The sequence below is a fragment of the Sinocyclocheilus rhinocerous genome, unplaced genomic scaffold (assembly GCF_001515625.1).
Source record: "Sinocyclocheilus rhinocerous isolate Xijiao unplaced genomic scaffold, SAMN03320098_v1.1 scaffold742, whole genome shotgun sequence".
Classification (NCBI taxonomy): Eukaryota; Metazoa; Chordata; class Actinopteri; order Cypriniformes; family Cyprinidae; genus Sinocyclocheilus; species Sinocyclocheilus rhinocerous.
Genome location: NW_015641116.1, coordinates 2012425 through 2021186, shown reverse-complemented (window position 1 = coordinate 2021186; position 8762 = coordinate 2012425). Strand labels below are relative to the sequence as shown.

At 40.5% G+C, this 8762-nt stretch overlaps 1 protein-coding gene across 1 annotated transcript in view; it reads left to right on the top strand.

Moving 5' to 3' along the window:
- The first annotated feature begins 368 nt into the window (after positions 1-368).
- The window catches only part of LOC107754711 (histidine N-acetyltransferase-like), a 15206-nt gene continuing 6812 nt past the window's right edge, over positions 369-8762 (top strand). The window contains exon 1 of the mRNA XM_016571286.1: positions 369-507. The gene's annotated coding sequence lies outside the window, so the exon portion shown is untranslated. The remainder of the gene's footprint in view (positions 508-8762) is intronic.

Genomic DNA, 8762 nt, shown 5'->3' with positions numbered 1-8762 from the left:
TTGGCCTGGAAAAGGTCACCAATTTCGATACTTGTGCGAGCACCTGTGTACCATCTCTTTTGTATATGCAAAGCACATTTACTCAAATTCAGCTTTGTATGTACAGTATCTATTTAAGTTGCAAAAACCAAGGAAAGCAACGTATGCACTGAGTCAACAGAACAGCACTCATAGAGTTTGAACACACTGGGAGTAAGGGAGAGAAATAGAGAGGGAGAGAGAGAGAGTGGCAGGCAGAGAGAGAGAAGAGAGAGAGATCGATCATGATTGGGTGATGGTTTAGGGGGTTGGCATACCTCTCTGCTCCCTACTGGGGGATGGGCATAGGGATGAGAATTCTGGGAGGGGCTTCACAGTGACCTCATACTTCATATATTGTAAATCTGAACCGGCATTAACTAAATATTCTGCTTTTAATCTAACCGCAGTGCAGCGAAAGCTTACATCTATTCAGCATCTGTCAATCTGACCTCTGTATCCTTCACAAATCCAACGCGCGACGCAGAGGTAAGTGAAATGGTCTACCGTGTCCGCTAGAAAGGATTTTGCTCGTGTAGTCTATGTATGGCAAGGGCTCGACGCTTTCGAACAATCATTGGATTTTCACGTCTTCAAATTGTCATGAACATCACGCATTTGCTGTGTATTGTCCTTCTCACCCTTTTTCGCGTCTCACGGTCGTTTTCCACGGCCCAAATTAATACTTCTCAAAGACAAGGCAATGAATGAAATGCAAAGAATTTGTCGGAGACCCCTATTATAGGTTTTGTTATATGTTGGCATTCATGTCGAGTAGCCTATTTGCATTTGGTCTCTGTGCGTGCGACGTTTTTCAGTGTATGCCGGATGCCGGTAACATTTGTGGAATGAAACATTTAGCGCGTAATCCAATAATAACAATGGAACTGTTTTGTAAATAGAGGATATGAACTGCTTGACGTGTCAAAACGTTATGCATAATGCATCTTTTTTTTTATTTTTATCTAGGCCTATATTACAATTTACTGGTGATTTTATTTTAAACTCAGACGAAACGTTAGGCTATATGGATGTATATGCAGTATGTATAGCACCCTTAGAGTAAGATTTCTTAGCAAGGCTTTGTGTTAGATTATTGCGTTAATTTTGTATTTCGAGTGAGTGGGGGCGGGGCGAATCAATAGGGGTCGTATTGCAGTGATGCTGAGAACACGCTACAGCTTTGACTTTAAAGATGCTGAATGCACTCGTTAAAGATGATATTATATATCTGTTGTATTTATATTATATTTACAGAAATGTTAATGGCTGACTTTGTACAATTCGTGGCGTACATATTGCAGTCCAATGTAGGCCGATGCGTGATTTTTGATTAACTGATGCAATGTGCTTATGTCCTTCTGTGCCAGTTTTGTACGTTCGTGTCGGTGTGAAGTCGCCGCTCGCCAGGCCCATATCACCGTTATTTTCCACTGGCACGTGAATGCCAATGCTGACGCACCATACCTCCAGTGTACATGACATAACCGCGAGAAGTAGGAGAGACATATAGCATGCCCTATTATTAATTTAATGGACATGGTGTGCAGACAAGCTGCTGCAGTGGTGCGAGGCATGTGCCAGTGTCATGCTTGGCCCATTTTGTGGTGCTACTTTTAGTTTTTGATGTTGCTCCACATACTGCCATACTGCTTTTAATGAGCACAATTTAAGTTCATCCATACTCACACTTCCGTGCATTTAGTAGCCCTATGTGTAGAAGAGAGGTATGTAGTCCTGATGGTCTGAATTTGACTGAACACATTTTTATGTCAAGAATAATGTTTCAAACATGCAAATTGTTTTTGTTCATCATAATGTTATCAAGAATGATTGATGAATACAGGGATGATTTATCCACAAATGAAAATTTAGTCATAACCTACTCGCCCTCATGCTGTTCCAAACCTGTCATGTTGTAATATTGTTTTTTCTATGGAACGCAATAGGAGATTTTTTTTTTTTAAAGGACAAAACCCTACATAAAAACCCATAAAAATAGTTAATATGGTTTGTGTCATGTGAGAGCTTTGTGTAAGGTTACCCCTTGCACTAACCTTGACACGTTGCACCAGGTTGGAAGTGACAGATGCCAAAACACAGTTGGTTCTAACGTGTCTTGTAAAGTGCATGTAATGCGCCAGTTCAAATATGCAGGATGGAAATCAAATCAAAGCAGTCAAATGGCTCTGAATATAGCTTATGAGTCATATGGGCTATTGTTTTTGGTTCTATGAACCAAATGGACTAGAACTGGCATTGTATCAAAAAGAGCTAAGTGAAAACTCAGAATTACTCCTTTTGTGTTCCGCAAAACCAAATAACATACAGGCTTGGAACAACATGAGGGAGAGAGTTTTCTTTTTGGGTGAACTATTCTCCTTTATTCGTAGAATGCTGTTAAGCACCTTTCTCTTCAAATAGTCACACAGAGCTTGCTGTGTGTGTTCACTCCACTTATGTTATCATGCACATGTGACAGGACACAACTAGCCACTGACCTAAATGTGTGCTCCATAAAAAGACATTGACAATTTGAACCAATGGCAATTTGATTTCATGCTGACATGAGACACTAAAATGTCACTACATGAAAAAAAGAGAGTATTTAAAGCATTAAGAATAAACTTGTTTAATATGATTGTGTCTCTAGTACATCATGCATGGGTGGATTCATATTTAGCACTTATGTATTGGTTACTTTCTAAATCTATATATTAAACATCTTTCTTGCTGAATTGTATCAAAGGCATTTAAAATGTTAATATTATGAAAGCTACATTATTTTTCAAGGTTGTCCTCTGAGCTCCTATAATCTGGTCTAATGAACTTATATAAACAAATAGATGGGAGGGGAACCTACGGCAATGCAATGTATTGTCCTCTAGATAAAGATAGAATGAGACCGAGAGACAAAAGGGGAGAGGATGTAGAAAGAAACAGGAATTTAAAAGGCTACACGCTTGAGGTATTCGGCTAATCACAACGCACTGGATAGCTGGCTAATCAGAGCACACCTCGCTTTTCAGACCGATTAGTTTTGTAAAAATCGACGCGTTTCAGAAGGCGGGGCATACAGGAGAAACAATAATGTACAGTATGTGGAAAATAATGTGTTTTTTTAACTTTAAACCGCATAAACACATTTCATTACACCAAATACACAAAATAATGTTCTTTTTAGCAGCATCATATGACCCCTTTAATAAGGGTTACCCAGATATAGACAGGGCATGAGTTAGGTTAGGGAAAGGGGAAGACATTGATTCAGCCAATGGAAATATCAGACATCTGTTCAGTATAAGCAAACTATCCCATTACCAATTGAAGGACAAATGAAAGACAGTCACATGGAAATTTGGAAATCAAATATTGCATAGCTATTGGCAAATTAACTATGAATGAATAGTTTTTGTCACAGCCTCACAGCCTTAAGTCCTACCTAATACATGTTTGCCAAACCCAAATAAGCATTCGGACATGGAGGGTTTTCCCATTACAGAAGTGCATCAATGGAAAAGTACCAAGGCTTTTTCAACCGGTAAGTGCCCAAGGGGGTGCAAACTATGTTTGCTCTGTGACTTGTTCGCAGTGTTGCTCCCACTGCACAGATTTTCAGCCTTTCAATTCCCCGACACTCTCTAGCCATGTATGCGTGCCTGCACACATCTGCCTACCCATCCGCTTCACCTTCCCCTGGACGTCTCGCACCTTTATTTTCCAAGTCCTTTCAAAAAAATGTGTAGAAAGAAACAGGAATTTAAAAGGCTAAAGAGATAGGTTGATAAAAATAATTAATTGCTATTTTATATGATGCATGAGAATGGAGGATCCTGCATATGTTATCATAGTTTATCAAATCCTGTGTTGTTTACCATGATCATATTTTTTATTTACATTATGTTTGATGCTCAGATGAATACATGATTTTCTTATTCAAAGCAAAGGGCTGGTAAACAGGATAAATATGATTTCGTTGAATATGATTTTATCTGTTCAGATTATGTGAATCTGCCATAAACTTGTAGAGAGAACAGAGACTGAAACCTTCCTTGTAGATTACACTTTTATTTACATCCTTTTGATCTTCTCAGGATGCCAACCTCCTTTTGATGGTCATATTTTACTCACCCATATCCATATTACTTATGGTCATTTTTATACTGTGACTGACATTTTTTAATATACTGTTGAGATGCAAAACAGTCTATTGCAAACATGTGGCTTTCTTCATTTAAATTTTCCCCCCGTTATTAACATTTTGCCTGAATTGTTAAAACTGACAAAGGCATTGAACATACAGTGTGCAGTGAAAAAAAAAAAATGAGTGCAAGCTCAATCAGACTGAACCTGTTCTCTCCATAGAAGCCCAGTATTTAGCAGTATCAAATTTCTAGTCAGGTCAGACACTACACCATCAAATCATTGTCTTTGTTAAAGGTTGCAGGGGCATGTTAAATTGCCTATGCTTACAGCTGTGCAGTGTGCAATAATCTCACGAGAGTCAACTTGACCATAGCAGTATCACAATTTGAACAGAAAGTGAGAGCAGGGGTTAACTGGGTAATAATCACTTCTTGGTTGTGTTAATTTAAGTAAGTAGTCATTTAACAGACACTCAAAGCAATGCTCAGTACATTTATTAAAAAGATAACCCCCCTGGACTAACCAGGGTTAAGTGCTTGGCTACAGTCCACAGATCACTCTTTGCAATGACTGAACTTAAAACCTTTGACATTACCAGACCAGATCTATAACCACAGAACCGGGGTACGGGAAGTGTCTCGTACAGTGGTAGCAGTGTTAGCAACACCAACGTCATGGTTTCCAGGGAATGCATGAATTGATATAATGTCTGAATCAGTGGCGTGCACAGGGTGGGGTTCGAGCCCCTGCCCCTTTAATCGCAGACGCTAAATTGCCCTTTCGGTCCGTGATTTCTTGACTTCACACTTTACTTTGTTACCCCAAGTATCTTTAAAGAACCTTTTTGCCTTCTGATTTGATACATTTTCACATTCATCCTCTCCTTCAATGTGATGTAATTGTAATAACTCTGCCTGAGGCAACGTTAAAGTCTATCCCATGGAGAAATGACAAGCCCTGTGATATAAGAGTGAAGAAGGACTTTTTTGCATTTATATAACACGTCATACACAATATCTGCATGTTCACAAACATTAATTAACACATAGGCGCTAACGACCAAAGAGAAGTTATATAAGATTTAAGTATATTTTGAGGCATCTTTAAAGAAACTAAATAATACAAAGATTATTTGGACCTCATTAAGGGACTGTTATCCAGCCTCACAGATTGCAATAACCTGATGGAATTTGCTAATTGGTGCTTTGATATTTCATTCTCTTATTTTGAGAGCTAAATTAATTTGGCCCGACACTCTCTAGCCATGTATGCGTGCCTGCACACATCTGCCTACCCATCCGCTTCACCTTCCCCTGGACGTCTCGCACCTTTATTTTCCAAGTCCTTTCAAAAAAATGTTTATTTTCCACTGGGAACCAGGGCAGTGCTGCTCAGTGAGAATTAAAAAAAGGATTAAGGGTTCTGGCAATAGGAGGTGGACATGTCTGTGTGTGCGTTGGCTGTCGCATTTGGGCACGTTTACAAGTTGCCGCTATTGATGCCAACCTGCTGGCGTGTTGGCACAGGAAGATAAACAATGTGATATAGGCTCAAACCTTGCACTGTACTGAGGTGATGTCAACCCTCATATGATTTGTTTTAGGGATGCACAATATTAGATTTTGCCGACATTTTTCAAATCATTTTGGTCGATAGCCGATAGTGATAAATATTTCCTTTTGTTTTGAAACAACACCAAGTCTCTCTTGTGCTGAAATTCTAAACAAATAATTTTTAACTTTGGTTAGTTTTAAGCAAAACCTTATTTGTTAGAACTAATAAACATGTTTAAAGTTCTTTTTTAATGAAAGTACATTGAAAGCTTTGAAAATAACTATAATAAAATCAATCTCTGCTGTTTTTTCAGACGGATGCAGTTGAAACCTTAAAGGGGAGGTCTAATGCTATTTCATGCATTCTGACTTATTTAAACTGTTAAAGAGTTGGATTCTCATGCTAAACATGGCCAAAGTAAAAAAAAACGAGTTGGATGTATAATTTCTGTGCCAAATACACTCATACAGGGTTCGTATACATTTCAGAAAGTTTTTTTCGAGTATGGCCTTGCACGACGTCATAAAGGGTAGAATTCCTTGTATGGGCAATTCTCCCGAAAGAGTGCGTGCACACAGCAAACAAAGCGAGAGCAAGAGCACGCCCATCAATGTGCTTCATTCGGGTTACAGAAGTCGTCTGCAGCGCTGCACAGGACTTGCTCAAATGATTTGTCATTTTATTTTTAGACCACAAAATCAACAATGTCATCAAAGAATTGTGTTTTTGGTTATGTGTGAAAGATAAACGTGTTCAGCTTCCTATAGAACCCAGCATTAAGGGAACAGTGGATGTAGTTTGTTTTTTCGGGGCAGCAATGGAGTTGTGCAAGTGTGTTTGTTTGTTCTCGCCATTTCGGTGATGAATGTTTTATAAACAAATTAAATTAAATTAAAGTCAGTAAAGTTTTTGTTCCTGTTTTATTTATGTCATTGTCACAACTTGCAGACAATCGCTACACAAAAGCTTCGTGTGTTCTTGACTCTTTAGCTCCGCCCACGGCACGTCTCCAGGAGCTCGACTGTTTTCGGAGAGAAGCGTGAAGCTGTATCTGTCTTTTATAAATCTGATAAAACTAAAGACTCTTTGGAGATATGAAGGATGCAATATACTCTATAGGTACTCAAGATTAACATGAGATTGGCAGAAACTGTGTGTGTTGTGTCCCCTTTAACATTTTATTTGTAGATTTAACATTAATAGATGGTCTAAAGCAAAAGAGCTGTAAAAATTCTAAAAATATTTTATAGCTCCTTGTATTCATAATCCATTTGGAAAAAATATATGACATATTAATGAATAAATCTGTATATATTACATTATTTAATTTACAAGTGTCATGTTTGTGATTTGTTTTTATTCATGTAAGCTAGAGATTCTGACCAAAAAAAATCAAAACAGACTTGTGATTTTATGACATCAATTATTGGTTGCTTTATTCAGAAACACAAATATCTTAATGTAATTTGTCTATTTTACTTTTCATTTTATTACAAATAGGCCTACAGCACCACCCTAAATGAATAAAAGGCCTTACCAGATGAGCATTAGGACCCGGGGGAGGCTGCTGCTGTTGCTGCATGTGCTAGTGACTGTTGACTCTATCAAGTCAAGTCACCTGTGCAATCAGTCAAGCGTCCCCAACTAAGCAAGCCAAAGGCAACAGTGGCAAGGAACTAAAACTCCATTGGTGACAGAAATGGAGAAAAAACCTTGGGAGAACCCAGGCTCAGTCAGGGGGCCAGTTCTCCTCTGGCCTGACAAAACCAGCATGTGGTGGTTTAATTCCAGGCTGCAACACAGGTGCAGAGGTCTTGTCTGGTTCCCGTGGTCTTGATATTCTAGGTATTATCAAATGGCCAGAGTTTTGAGATCGCAGCGGACGTGAAGGACTATAATGCGAGCTAATTGAGCTCACTCAAGTATTGATGAACTAAACCATTCAGGGCTTTATAAGTAAATAGCAAGATTTTAAAATGTATTCGTTGTTCAATAGGGAGCCAGTGCAGAGTTGACAGAACTCAGAAGTCTTGGTTACGTATGTAACCCTCGTTCCCTGAAGGAGGGAACGGAGACGTCACGTCGGTGACCGACGAATTGGGATCTCGCTTAGAGAGACCAATCCACTTTGAGTGTAAACTAAATGAGCCAATGCACATTGGCATGCAATGATTGCATCCAGCTGCCGCTGATCACAGCGTGAGCATAAAAAGGCAGCCGGTGCAACGCATACCAGGTTTTCGTTGAGGAGCCGAGCGGGTGACGTATCCGTTCCCTCCTTCAGGGAACGAGGGTTACATACGTAACCAAGACATTCCCTTTCAGTCGGTCACTCTCGACGTCACGTTGGTGAACGACGATTTGGGATTCCTACCAAAGCGCCATGGATGCTGCCCCTTCCAGTGTCCTGTGCCCCTTTTTGGTGTAGGCGGGGGCTCGCAACAAGAAGACCTTTGAGCACTAGAGACAGGTCCCAAGAGGGTATAGAGGGGGGCCAGGGAGGATTTAACCTTCTCGCCCCCCTAAGGAACCTGATGACCAGGTCATGCTTCCCTACCAATTTCCCTTCCACGGGGTCATGGTTAGCAGCAATCGCAGCGACATAGACTTTAAGGATGGAGGGAGACAGCCTTCGCTCCAACCCTTGCTGCTAAAAGGAAAGCTCGACCCTGATCGGGCATCTCCGGGGGTCTTCTCGGCGAGAACACTACTCGACGAACAGGTTCCACTTCAAGGCGTAAGCGTGTCTCGTAGACGGTGCTCTTGCCGAAGTGATGGTGTCAACTACCTCCTGGGGTAGGTCACCTAGAACCTCCGTGTCCCATCCAGGGACCAGACATGAAGTTTCCAGAGATCTGGACGCGGGTGCCACAGGGTGCCCCGTCTCTGAGTCAGTAGAACCTTCCTCAGAGGAATCTGCCAGGGAGGAGCTGGCATGAGGAGCATTAGTTCCGGGAGCATAGACCACTTTGTCGGTTGATGTACGCAATGGTCGCAGTGTTGTCTGTGCGGACCAGCACGTGCTTGCCTCGTAAGCACCCGCT